The 14,269-nt window shown below is 42.2% G+C and overlaps 1 protein-coding gene across 1 annotated transcript in view; it reads left to right on the top strand.

Moving 5' to 3' along the window:
- LOC126561821 (nucleolar GTP-binding protein 1) overlaps window positions 1-14,269 on the top strand; it is a 331,194-nt gene that overhangs the window by 107,516 nt on the left and 209,409 nt on the right. The window lies entirely within an intron of this gene.

Genomic DNA, 14,269 nt, shown 5'->3' on the forward strand with positions numbered 1-14,269 from the left:
ACACTACAGATGCCTCGTTGAAATTACAACCTTAAGAGGTGTTGGAATGTCGGTTTTGACTTAAAACGATTAATTTATCCGTCTATAATTAGTGGACAAAATCTTAGAGCATAGTTTGCTAGATAATATACGAATGAACATTTTTTGCTGAAGAAAATCGCTTTCTACTTTCTAACGATGCTCTAGATGTGTTAGTTATACTGTCCGATCGCGAAAGAAAAATACCTAGACACTGATGTAGATGTGCGAACACGCATGTGACGCTCGATCGTATCACCGCGTACACGTTGAATCGAATGAAAACGAACGCAACAAAAAAAAACCTCAAAATTCCGTCTGCCTTAGCAGCATTAGCAGTGGGGTGCGTGATGTTAAAAATAAGAATAAATCTAATCACCACCACCGTTCGCTTCTGCACCACCTTCCCAACCTGACCGCACCCCGCCGGTACGTCTCCCACAAAATGACATTTATCCCTTTCGATTAACGAGTCCGCAGCGCGCCGTCCGTACGTACGCGAGGGTCGAACGGAATCGTTTCATATGCTTGTTATTCTGACCGTTCGGTTGACCTCCGGTCGATTTCATTCGCTTTATGTTATGTTCATTGAGCTCCGTATGTGTGTGTGTGTATGTGCAAGCATATTCATTTATATGTTGTGTGGTGGACGTTGTTTTTTTTTGTACAATACTATCATGCTCTTATGCTAACGAGAACGAGAATGGGAGCTATAATCGTCAGACCGATTAACAGAATCGTATTTTAAGAGACGCCCTCAGTGGATGGGTCGTTTTGGATGTGGCAAACAGTTCAGTCCCTACGCCTGCTTAACCGTTGATTGGCAATGGAATCCTCAAAAGAGCTTCAGTTATGCATTTCGGCTGTTCTCAATATCAATGTCAATGTCGCATTTGCTTATCCCATTGGCTTTCCTAGTATACTAAAAGATTTCATAAAATATTTTCTTTATAATTGGGAAACGTTGCTTCTTTATGTAGCCTGATGCAGAACGGTTTGCAAAACGTCGGAAGCATCGGTCACCACCCGCACGGGGCTGGCAGTGATAATAATAAATTAATGCGCTACATTTTACGATGCGATTAACCTGCCCTGGTATGCAATTAATTTTTTCGCCCTCGTTTTGTTACTTGCGGAAGTTCAGTGTTTTTACGATCGAACCGAAAGAATGCGATGCTGTATCATCTTGCCGATATCATCAGCGTCCTGCACGCTGCTCTGAAGCTTGGAAAGGTTTTGCAGTTAAAAACTGGTTGATGATTCTGACACCGGGGGGTTAAACATGTTGAGCTAAAAGAGACCATCCTGGTTTTAAATGGCTTTTCGAATGGTTTGAGGCTCAAATGAAAATTATATGGTATGAGATTTGAACCCCGAAAGCCCTGAAGAACGGCCAAAATAGCAACTGATAACATGAAATGTGAAAAAAGGCAGAGACTTATATCTTAGCTTTATAACACTAACCATACCTGCTGATCCATTGGATTGCTTTAAGTTACCCAAAATAAATATTCAAAATAATTTCAATAATTATACGGTAAGCCTGTCAACCAGTCATGTTCGATTGAAAGCACCTTAAAAGTAAACATGAACGAAAAATTGCCACCCCACGGCGAATGAATTAAATTCCCTTGAATGAATCACGCACATGAATCACAACTCTGCAACGAAACGTACGCAAACACACAGGCTGCTAATTGCTGCCAACTTTTCTGCGCTGCATCTCAATCGTGAAACGTCGGCTCACGGTCGGTCGGGCTGGCCAAGTCCAACATCAACACCTGGCTCTTAAACGTCAAAAAACCCACGGCGTGCGGGGACCTGTTGGCCGCTGACACTGGGTTGAAAAATCAACAAAACAAACGCCCGTTACACACACCGCACACGCCTAATCGGTCGCCCTTAATAGATACATCTTGTGGCAGATTGTTGGCAACCGATCCGGGGCTGGGCTTGATTTCAATTCAATACCGGCAGCAGGGAAAAACAAGTTTACCCACCCGCAAAACCCAACAACTGAACCGATCTGCCAATAAATATGCCGGCCGCCTGTTCTTGGTATCGATGCCAAGAAGCCTGGGCCCGGTTCTGGCACGGTACGGCAAAATCCGAAAACCAAAAACCCAACCTCAACACAATCATTACGAGGTTTTAAAGGGTGGATGAGCGGGAAAACCAGGCAAACTCAAAGCCCAATGAGCCGATGCAACCTGTTGTGTTGTCATAATCCATGACTTAATAATGAAACGGGCCGCATCCCGGAAACGATTTCAGGTCGGATGCTGTCGGTTCTTTCGGGGTGCAAATTCGCCATTTGCTGTGCCGAATGGGGAGCACCGACAACAGCAAAAAAAGGCCTAGATGAGATACCTTTGCCACGTCACGAGAGAGTGATTAAGCGCATACGTGAACCAGCCGGAGTACTGCTTTTTACGACAAATTCGTTGATCATTGTAGCGACATGTTTCCTCCCTGCTGTACATGGATGTGTTGCTTTCGAATGGGTGGCACCGGTTTGGCTCGTTGCCCTCGGGTGTGTGTATGTGATTGTCATACGGTGTCCAGGGAATTGTGTCTGATGCAAAGAGGTATGGGAAATTGGCTCAAACAGCTCCTGTGGTTCAATCGTACATCCGTGAGCTGACTGTTGCTCTGGTAGATAGGGGAGGATTTTAGGCCACAGACAAACACATATACACACACACACAATGCACAGGAGAGTTTTTGTAGGGTGTGAAATTTTTGAAGCAACACCACCGGATTGTGCTCCTCGTGCAACTGGTTGATGGTTTTTGTTTGTCGTGTCATGTAGCGATGAGTTTAAGGTCTGTGATACAGTTTTGTAAACGGATTTTTTTTTTTATTAATTTATCTCCTATTATAATGTGTTTTTTTTTTCCTCTCTTCCGTCTGGGTTATGTGCAAATTCATGATTTGATATTTTATCCTGCAAGTTTTCCTTACCACAGTGATGAAGATCTATAAGATACGTATGTTGATTTCAATCTGCTGAAAGCCAACCCGTGTATGTTCTTATTCTTCTTCTGGGCCTGCCTGAGCACGTCGCGTAGACATGGTCAGGTCACCAATCCGTTGGCAGGATATTCGGTCCAGGACTGCATTCTTCCATCCAAGGCTGCAACCGATCTCCGACAGGTTAGACACCACTTGATACAGCCAACGAGCTCGCTGTGTTGCTAACGATCACCTTCTTGGTGGGGTATGAGTTCGGCATCTGTCGTGAGAATTTCAGCACCGCCAAACAGCTCAGCAAGCTCGTGGTTCATTCTCCTTCGCCACACGCCTTTGTCGCACACTCCGCCGAGAATAGTCCTTAGCAAATAGTCCTGTGCATTGGCGTCCTCCGTCAGCATAGTCCTCGATCCCGAGTCTCCGGCTACGTGTCAGCAAGATTCGTACCCGTAGAGGACTACCGGACTTATCGAGGAGTCTTCTGGACCGCAGGATTTTGTGGAGTCCATTGAAGGCACGATTCCCCTGAACAATGCGCCTTCGGATTTCGCTGCTTACGTTGTTGTTCGAAGATAAGATGGGCCTGGGTACGTTATGGAACTAGTTTTTGCCTCTCGTTTTTTTAAATATGAAATTCATTGCTAGACAGTAAGGATATTCTTCAGAAAACTAACTCAAAAAGTCTGTAATGCCTTCTCAATGTCATCTTACGTTGTGTGGTTGTGTGAGGAGCTCACTTGATAACAGGAAGCAGCTTCTTTAAAGATCATCAGGTTTAAAGGGATCAGTTGAGAGAACCATGTTATTCATGTAGATCACGGCTTTAGACCGGAGTCAGTTTAGTTATTGATCAGTTTCAATAAGTCTCGGAAGTCTGCTTAGTACAATGAAAACTGGTTAAAGCTTAAATGTGTTCTTTTCTTCAGTCATGCCCTTGATTTTTATTTAAGATAACGTTTTGGCTTCGAATAATCCAATGTAAGATGATTATCACTCCACCGAAAATTATTTCCCCTTAAAAAATTAAGTTGTAAAGTCAATTTATAATTTCGGTGCAAACAACCACTTTGTAACCATTCACACCCACCGTTATGCACTCACGCACAGAAAGAACACTCACGCCCCCATCCGATTACGAAGAGATTAGCATTATGACACCGTCATAATTACCACCTGTAATTGTGGCACCTTTACACCCATTAGCAAACGACCGACTACACAAAAAATCACCACCACCCGCGAATGGTTTCCCCCCACAAAAAACAACCAACAACGAAGCTTGCAAGAAGTCTTCTCCCACACGCTTCACAATGGAGGCAAAAAACACGTCGCCACTTATTTGCGCATTGTCACAGTGAAGCTTCTTTCAGCGGTGCCTTTCTCTTTTTGCCTCGCCTAAACGAATCGTTCCTGTCGGCGGGTTTTCCACTTCCCGGTTCTGACACATCTCCCGCTGAGCTGTTGGCCAAATTGGCGAGGGTAGCCAAGCGAAGGGAAAACGGTGGGTTTCTGCGGTTGGGTTTCCAATATTTATACAAAAACAGTTTGGTTATTTCTCCGCGGGGTTTCTTCGCGCGGTGTAAGTTCTGCGCAGCGAAGAAGCGTATCTGCTTTACGCCTGACCGTACGACCCGCTCCACACACTACCAGCCGAACGAGCGCGTTTGTTTCATTTATCTTCGCTGATGGATTGAACAGACACAAAAGTTCCGTTCGGTGGGCCACTCGGGATTGCGGTATTTTCCCAATCGGCTTAAGATGCGATGGCGGTGATGTTCAACCACCACCACCAGGGGCAAATATTATGTTTTCACCCCCTTTACTTTTTTTGCTCGGCTGCTCACCAATGCTTGTGCAATGCTGACGGTTTTGCGATGATCCCGCACAGAGCGCAAAACCGCAACCGCGTTTTGCTACCCAACCCTGATGATGTTAAAAATAAAAACCCTTCTGTTCAATTTCGATTCTGCCAACAATTATCGCATGAGTTTTTCACCCTCTTGGCTCGGCGTTATCATATTCGCCAGCCTGCACACCCATACGAGCGCATTCGCAACATCGTCTAAACCACCACCCCCTGTTTATTACGAAGCTAATTTTTATGAAGTCTTTATTTACGTTACTAGTTTTAACGATTTGCTGCGGCATTCACTGTTTTGGCCGTTCACCTTGTCTGCTCTTCCCCCGTTTTAAACCCGTTCTGGCGCACGGTGAGTTTTGTTGCTTTTTGTGTGTGTGTGTGTGCGTGTGTGAACTTTACAAATATTTTCCAATTCGTTGCGTCTCTGCACGGTCTGAGCGTGATTGTTTTGCTTTGTATTTCGTACTGTCTCTCGAGAATATCTAACCCGCCGCGCCTGTGACTCTTGAGCAGCTAAAAGACGTGTTTAAAAGGCTCACACGCTACAAACACACGAGGAAATGAGTATAATAAGACTTAAACGATCTTGTTTCGTTTCGAAGATGACGTCGTATTTGCATGCGTGTCTTTACGCTCTCGTTTTTTTTGTGCGTTTGGCGTTTCCACAGAGAAAATAAATTGTGTATGAGAAATGCTTTTCTCGAGACACCTGGCAGTGTTATGGCGAGAAGATGAGGGCATGGTGTGAGATGTTAAAGGCGTTGGGTGGCGTGCATTGCAGCGTGAAGTACGTAAAGTCTTAAATACGTCAGATGTCAATTATTACTGGCTGAGGTGTGTCACAGACGCACGCAAGGAAGCAACATACGAAACGTGATGTGAGTTTTGTTTGGGACTTTGAAGAGTTTTTGTCTAAGGAATATCGGGCAGGTGATAAAATGTTGAGTTAATGGTTTGTGTTTGTTCATAAATAAATGAAAAAATGACAAAATTGAAACAAATCAAACAGGAACTGATTTGGCAAAAATCAGTACCAACAAGAGCAGTTATAGCGCCAGTAAAGATTGCTTGGTTGGACTCTTAATGCACGCCAGCAGATCAAGTCCGCCAGGCAACATTAGATGTAAGGAAGAAATATATGTACCTCACAGACAAGTTTAAGTTTTGAATCCTTGGATACGAGGACACTCAAACCTGTAATCTTTAATGAGATTACGAACAGAAGTTAGGATGGATGTCCTCCAGTCCTGACGGTACCTGAAACATTATTGAAATTACTTCAAAGTTAAGAATGTGAATATTATTCTAAGGCAAACGTCAATTGTTTTGCGTATACAACAGAAACACGCAAAGAAACATGGTAGCACAATAGAGTAAATGTCCAAATTTGGAAGCTACTGACGCTAGGCCCGTTGATCTTATTCCTCCAAGCTGGTCAACGCAGTCTGATCATAAACAAACTTGAATTGCATTGCTTAATGTAGTTGCAAGTCATCTTGTGCAGAGAGCCGTCCGTCAGAGAGAATCTTTGCTTACAAACGATGGTAGTAGGATCAGTTTCAATTATTTATTTACTGGCAAACTATTTGTGTTTGATGTGTCACGTTGGTATTATTCAATCCATAGAGAAGAAAATTAATATTCCTCTAGAAAGCTCTGGAAAGAATAATTAAAGATGAACAAACAAACTGTGTTAGGGCGATTGAAGTGACTCTACATGTATGAGGACATATGACAAACAATTAAAAAATCGTTCGAGGTGTGCTTAATTCACAAAGGACTTTGCATGACGAGCATAGCATGCAATCAGATGACAACTTTACACATACGGCACAGATATTAAGCTCTGCATATTGATGGCTCTTAATCTATAAATTATCCTGTTCACCTTAGTCTCCCTTTCTACATACAACAATAATAACACACACACAAAAGAAGTATGTATTTATTTGTGTGCAGTCGATAGGCTATTAAAGACACTTACCACGTAAATCACGTACCGCTGGATAAATTATTGATGGCGTTAAAAGTACTTAAAATAAGCTTTGCTCCTTCACAGCACTCTTCGTGTTTTGCGTAATCCTTACCACTTCCCAGATACCCACCCACCTCTCGCACCTGATTCCAATATCCATAAAATTGCACCCGTACGTGTCACGGCGTAATGGGCCGGTACGTCTTGCCAGGCGCCATTTTCGGGTACAAATAATTCTAACGTAACACTCATCGATCATTCTTCGGTTCGGTTGGAGGTTGTGGCGCATCAGCTTTCGTGAAGGTGAACGTGATTTTTATCCAAACTGGGCGAAAATCGACACCATTAACCTAGGTGCCTGTACACATTGCACAGACAATCATGATGTCGAGCCACAGCGATCGTTACTGGCGTGGCTTTGATTTTTCAACCATCATCAAGGTTCTGATTGGATAGTATGTAACCATGTGGCAGCTTACTTCCCAGTGGGGGAATATGTTGATGATGCACTTTTCATTTTCGGTGCCGGGCTCTAATGACACCTGCAGCTGTATCGGCAGAGCAGAAGAACAAACGTTCGATCCAAGTTCAAGCATCAAGAATGAATACGTTCTAAATATAGCGCCCTCCTACTACCGACCCATCTGTATCTCTTTGGGAACGGGGTGCTATAAACGCCTCCCATATATCACACATACACATCGCACAAGAAACCCACACACATGGTCACACCTTAACTGCAGGCAAATCGGTTCGTTCTATGAATATGAGCGTTAGTCAGCGTGTTTTGTCGCTGTCGTTTGGGCGATTTGCCGCCCGTTATATTGCGTGTAGGAGAGGAGTTCCCTCGTTCCCACCCCCTCTTCCCTTCCACCACCACCCCTTATCTACCATCCGCACAACAGCTCTGCCTGTGTCAGGTGTCAGTCAGCGGCAGTCAATTTACATTGAACCCAAATTTATCGTCAAAACATTCGGCTCGATGACGCGGCACACGGCCAGCCGTGATTGTGGTCGATGATTGGAGATGCTTTCTCTTGCCAGTGCGAAACAAACGCACCCAGGGAGGCAGGCAGGCAGGGTTGTTACGTACCGAGAATAGAATGTAATAGCTGGCGCTGGGGTGGCCTCTAGCTTGATGGCGTGCATGCAAAGGATGGGAATGCGAATCAAGTGGAAATTGGATTGGAAACATTCGTAGCCAAAAGCCTTGTGCGAATTTGTGCTACTAAGTAAATGGGGTGATCGTGCCTGCTGGCGAGATGGCAAAGCAGCAGTCTTGCAAGTTGGCCGGAAGAGCGAAACCGTTCGAGCGGAAATGAAAAATAGGTTATCGTTTTCAGTTTTATTCCGAGAAGGTTTAAGCTTGGAAGGTGGACCATCTTTCCGAGGAAATGGAATTCTTTGCTGATGATATTGTTTAAAATTTAGTTTATGGAATTGATGACTATTTGAATGAATATTATCTACACGTTTAGTGAGCTTTTAATTTTAGTTTGTTGAATTGTTTTTCATTGTTGAAAACAGTCCTTACAGGGTTGACCTGTAAGGACTGTCCTACAATTGTCAACGACGTCGACGACACCTCACTGTATTGTAAACACCGTATGTGATCATTGAATCAGTGAACATTAAGTTAGTGAAGACGTTCGTCCTTATTCTTTGCCTTTACATTTTCAACATTTTTTTTTTTTGGTAATTTTTTATTGATTTTTTAAAAAATTTGGGATAAAATCTAATGCTACAGAAACCGGAAAAATACTTTTACATGAAAGTTCTGTAATAGAGAGTTTGGTTTCATATTTTTTTCTGACAAATGTTGATCTTCTTTAGCAAAAATTAATTATTTTATACGACTTTGACCATTGTCAGTTCTTTTTATTACAATATGTTACATCGCCTTTTTTATGGCCAATTCTCATTCAATTGTTTTTATAAAGCAGAGAAAAGAAGAGTGTTTTATTCGATCTCTATGAAAATAAATCGTTGAAAAATTATATTTTACTGCCCTTTTTGAGTTCAACCTTGATGTTCCCATTTTTACAAACATCCATTTTAATTTTTATGCTGCTCAAACAATAGCTATTCAACCTTTGCTTAACGCAAAACATTTTTTCCTGATATGCAGAACAAAAAAGTGAATTTTGATAGCGATTTTCCGATTTTACATTGCTCTACATCCTGCCTCGAAATGGAGTTATATTGCACGCCATGTCTGGCGTTTGCAAAACTTTATATCGAATTATGATGTTTTTTCTTCTTTTTATGCTTTTCGAAAAAAAATACAGCTCGTTCGAAAAAGACCGGAGATCAATCTGGGAAGCAAAACAAAACAACAAAACAAAACGCACAAATTCATCTCACAAATAACTCCCAAAACAACATCCCATCGTGCATCGAAAGCAGGCAACGTAATGCTAGAATCACCGCCATCGTCGAGGCAAATAAAATCGCTGGTTCATTGCACCGTTGAGCGTTTGAGCAGCATGAAAGCCATTTGTTACCTTTTTCCAATCGGATTCGGAGTAGTTTTTTTCTTTCTTTCTTTGCTGTTGCCTCAATTTCCCACCCAGCCTCACTTTTTCCGTTTTTACCACTAACACCTATCAGTGTCACCAGTCAGAAACATACACACTCACACAAACCTCACTCCAAAATCAATGAGTGGGTACAGTTTGTCACGCGAAAAAACGTTGAAAAAACCGGGAAAAACTGAATCGAAAGCCAACCGTTCAAATGGAATAGGGAACTAGCATGGTAGCCCCGGTCTTGCACTCACACTCCGTTCCACTTTACCACCCTCCCTGCTGGTGGACGGAAATTGATTTTCGAGGATTATCCTTTCCGAAGGGGCGAACTTCCGCAATCGCGCATAAGTTTGTGCAGCGGCTCTTCAATTCCATTATCGTTTGGATGACATTCGTGAGTGGATGTGTATGAGTGTGGGTATACTTTTCGTTTGTTTCAGCGCTTTTCTGGCTTTGATGAAATGGAGAAACGCGAGGATCACGGTTGTGCGACGTGTTTGGGATAGCAATTTTATATTTGATGGATATCAAGGGTAGGGGTTTTTTTCTGCTCACATTTTATTTGTGCGATTGATCCGGATTTTACAATAGTTTTCCGATGGTTGTGAATACAAATCACACAAAAACACACAAAACTCGTTGCATCTGACGTACGGCGGATTATTGGGTGTGTCGACATCGACATTCGGTGGTTTGCTCCACAGCAAGCCGCACACAAGTGCACAAACATCAAACGTTACAACGAGAAATCCGTGGTAGAACATCATGTGGTAATGATAAGAGGATTGATTGGTTAATGTTTTACAATGCATGGAGAGCGAGAGGGGAGAGTGAAAAAGGCTGCCTAAAAAATGAATTTTCATGAAAACCATAAAAACCGAACATTTATTTTTACAAAACATAATACAAAATATTTTAAGGAAATACTTCAAACAACATAAGATTATAAAAGTAAACAACTATATTTAAATTTTTATTTAACGATTTTTTGCAGCTCATCTTATGCGCTGGATTTCATCCTTCCCAACTGGTAAGTGGCAGCTGGTGTCTACACGTCTTCACACGTTCGAACCACTCTCATCCAAAGTGAACACAGATCGTTCAGCGTAGTTGACTGTATTTTTGTTCGGGCTTTCCTTTGGATACGGATTTACTTTCCTTCTGACACATTCATCCAATTTTCCGTACACGGTTTTCTACTTTCACCTTTCAAGTGGGCAAAGGTGTGCAACATTATTTGTTTTCCCATCCAGTTGCATTTGCTTGAAGTTTTAGCTGGCATTGAGAGTGATGTAATGTGTTTTATTTTTCTCTACTCTAGAACAAAAATGCTTTGCCGTAGGTACAAAACAGCATAAGCATAAATTCATTGCATGGTAGAGTAAGCGGTTCGCTTGAAGAGATTGACGCACGGGACTGCTCATGGAAAACGTCCGACAAAGGAGAACATTTTCACCTTCAGTAGTAAATGTAGTCTCACACAAACATACCTACCTGCAAACAAAACAAATCTAACCATTACGTTACGTCCCACTGCATATCATACCATTCTGGGAATGCGGAAAAGCATAGCATGGAACAGAAAGATGAATTTATGTTTCAACTCCACACGTGTCCCTTTCCCCCGCCAGTAGCGCTTCCTTGCGTTGCGTTAATTTCTTTGCCATTTTTCTTGCTTTTGAAAAAAACAAAAGCATCCGCCCGGTGGTATGCAACACCGCAGTGCATCATCATTGTACGCGCGCCGGCTGCTCGCTCTGGTTGCAGTTTTACGAGCAAAGTGCACACAAGAACCATCATCACACGCAAGCAGAAGAAAATTATGAAAAGCGACAGTTATTTATTTCTCGTTCTTCGGGGCCAGCCTGGAACGTGCTTTGTCGGTCGCATATCTCACCAGTAGGGACTGGCTATCAGGAACGGATGAAAAGAAGAAAAAATGAAAAAGACGACAAGGACAATCAGGTACAAGGACAGCAAGATCCTTCCGAATGGCACTGAATATACACAGATACAAACGGGACGATATGAAAAAGCTGGTATATTTTCATTTACCATATAAAAAAATAAGGTACAATGAAACCCAAGGACACCGGATTTTCACCACTGGATCCAAGCTTTTCCAACGGCCCGAACAAGCGACAGGGAGCGAAAGAGGGTGTGGGGCTTTCTTTTCCACTATGCGTTTATTTTATTCATCTGTCAGTCTGTGTGCTCTGTGTCCTCTATAATTGCCACCATGTCACGTCAGCTCAACCACCCCTCCACCCCGTCACTAAACGCGTGTGGGTGGGTATCTGGAAAATAAAGGGCAGAAGTACAGCTGACAAAATGTGCTCGAGATGTGTCTGCATAAATGACAGGGCCAGAATTTTTAATAACATTTTTACACATAAGCTGTTTTTGTCGCTTATCGTCTTAAACGCGTGGGGAAAAAAAGCGTCCACCACAGTCTTGTTTTCTCATTGCTTGTTTTTCCTTGTACTTAGGAAAAAACAGTGTTCTTGAAATTTGTATTCCACACATGAAATGTGGTGGGAAATTTCACCGGAAAACAGACCAAATCGTAAAACCCGTGATCTCACGCACATATGTTTTTTTGTGTGTGGGTGTGTCTGTCGACGATTGTGGAGAAGCCTTTTGGGCTTGTGAAACTAAGTTTGAGACAAACAACTGGGCAAAAAAAACTGTCTCCTTTTGGGGCTTTCCAGCGTTTTTTGATTCTTTTTGGAAGAGTTCCACAACACAAAATCTCTGACGGAGGTTATGAGCAAGATAAATGAAGCTTTTTTTTCCAGTTTTCCAGTGTGTCTGCCGTTTTTGGGTGCTTGTTAATGAGTTTTGCCTTACTCACAGTGGTTTTTGTTTTCATCAGCCTAGTGCCCGCGTGAATTATGTTTGCCGGGACTATCGTATCAATCCTTTTCACGGGTACGATTTCAATCCTTTTTTGTGTTACCAAAAAAATAAATAATAAAAAAATCCCTTCAGGCGTTCTGGGAGTTTTCTTTTTTTTTTCATTTCCCCCAGTAGGATCGCATTTTGACGGTCATCAAATGGCTACGCTTTTTCTCTCGCCAGGTTAAATTAGATTTCTACTACAGTGAAAAAAAAAAAACAGCTTGGATTAAACAGACAGGTTGAGAAATTGTTGATGACTGTTTGTCATCATTTTTGAGATTTGTGGCCGAAGAGAGTGGGCTTAAATCGGTGTGAAAAACACCAAGACCCTAACGAAAGGGAATTTTTAAAATTGGTGGAATTATGGTTGATTATTTTTACATTAAAGAAATAAGAAAATTAAGCAATTTTAAAGGCTTTTTTGTACGGCGCTTGCTGACCGAGACTGTAAGACTAAAATTATTTTATTCACTTATTCACCAATTTTTCATTTCCATCCCAATCCATATTTATCAGCGCTTCCGCTACATCAATTGTGTATGAAGCTGTCTCGCTTTTCTTAAGGGTCAAATTTTTTTTGCAATTGCGTCAGCTAATTTTGGAACAATTTCGTTTCGCACTTCGATCGATTCCCAAGCGCACCCTAAATTCAATGTACGTTAAAACGGAGGCAGAAAAATAAGCTTTTCCTATTGCTTTTCTCACACACCCTTTATTTTTTCCCCGGTAGCCGGCAACGGGGTAAGATGCTTCAGGGCTTCGACTGGCGTTAGGCGCCAGTATAACAAATTGCTATCGATAAGGATCTGTCAATAACCCTGAATATATAATCGAAGCATGAATAATAATGGCGACTAGCAATAAAACCAAAACAACTACAACTGACCACTTGCCACCCAGCACTCGAACTTAGCCACCGTAAGAAAGAGAGAGCGAGAGAGAGAGAGTAAGAAAGAGGGAAGAAAAGAAAAGGTAACAGCGCGGAAGCTTTTCCGTTCGCATAAAAATCGAAAGTCCGACAGTCCGGTACGGTTTGGTCCGCTACCCGTGAGGGTGAAAAGTAATGGTTCTCGGTTTCGGGGTCAGTTCCGTGTTGTTGGCAATGCCGGTGTTGTTTAATGCATGAGTTGTGAGTTGGGTGGTGAAGCAATGAAGCGTTCGTTTGATTGGTCTTGTAATTGGAGAGGAAGAAATAGAATTTTTTTACAAAAATAGTCTGTGAATTATCCTTAAAGAACGCATAGCTGAGCTCCTGTCAAAGCTTACCAGCCTGTCTTTCTTTTAGATGATTTAATATTCAAAATACTTGGAACCCATACCTTATAGATACAAATAATAGCTTTATGAACGCTTCTCGAGAAACAAAATCAAACATTTTAAAATAGAAATACAATTCTTCGTCGTTTTTCACGTCCAATGAGAGGAAGATATAAAAAAACAATATTGTTTACTAAATTGAGTTGTAAACTAAAGCGAACCGTAGATGAAAATAATTAAACCGTAAAAGACACGAGACAAGATAAGCGCCCTGAAGAAACGCGTGAAGGTACAGAAATAGCGCGGCCGTTCGTGCTGAACCCGTGGTGGAATGCGTAGCACGAAGGAATGGAAAAGTGATGGAAAACTTCAACCAGCTAGGGGGCGCCGAAGAGTGGGGAAATTTCTTCATAATTTATTCCTGCTGACGGTCAGGAATTCAGGACACTTGCTTGTCCGGAACACGGAAGTTCTGCCGACTTGCTTGAGTAATTTGATTCGAGATGGGATGGATTTCCAACACCCTCTTCTCCGTGTTATGTTGTTGCATGATTCGTGTCACCATAGCAGAAAAAAATGAAAGTAATGAAACAATTAACTAGCACTTGGCACGCTTTGTAATGCCGAGTCGCACCAGCACTATAAATTCTTCGTCAACAATTACAAGACCCATCGCCAGGCAGGAGAATTAGGGACTTTTTCACACTTTTTGTGTCCTGTTTGTTACACATTTCTTTTGGGGTATGTTTTTGAGGA

The sequence above is a fragment of the Anopheles maculipalpis genome, chromosome 3RL (genome assembly GCF_943734695.1).
Source record: "Anopheles maculipalpis chromosome 3RL, idAnoMacuDA_375_x, whole genome shotgun sequence".
NCBI lineage: Eukaryota > Metazoa > Arthropoda > Insecta > Diptera > Culicidae > Anopheles > Anopheles maculipalpis.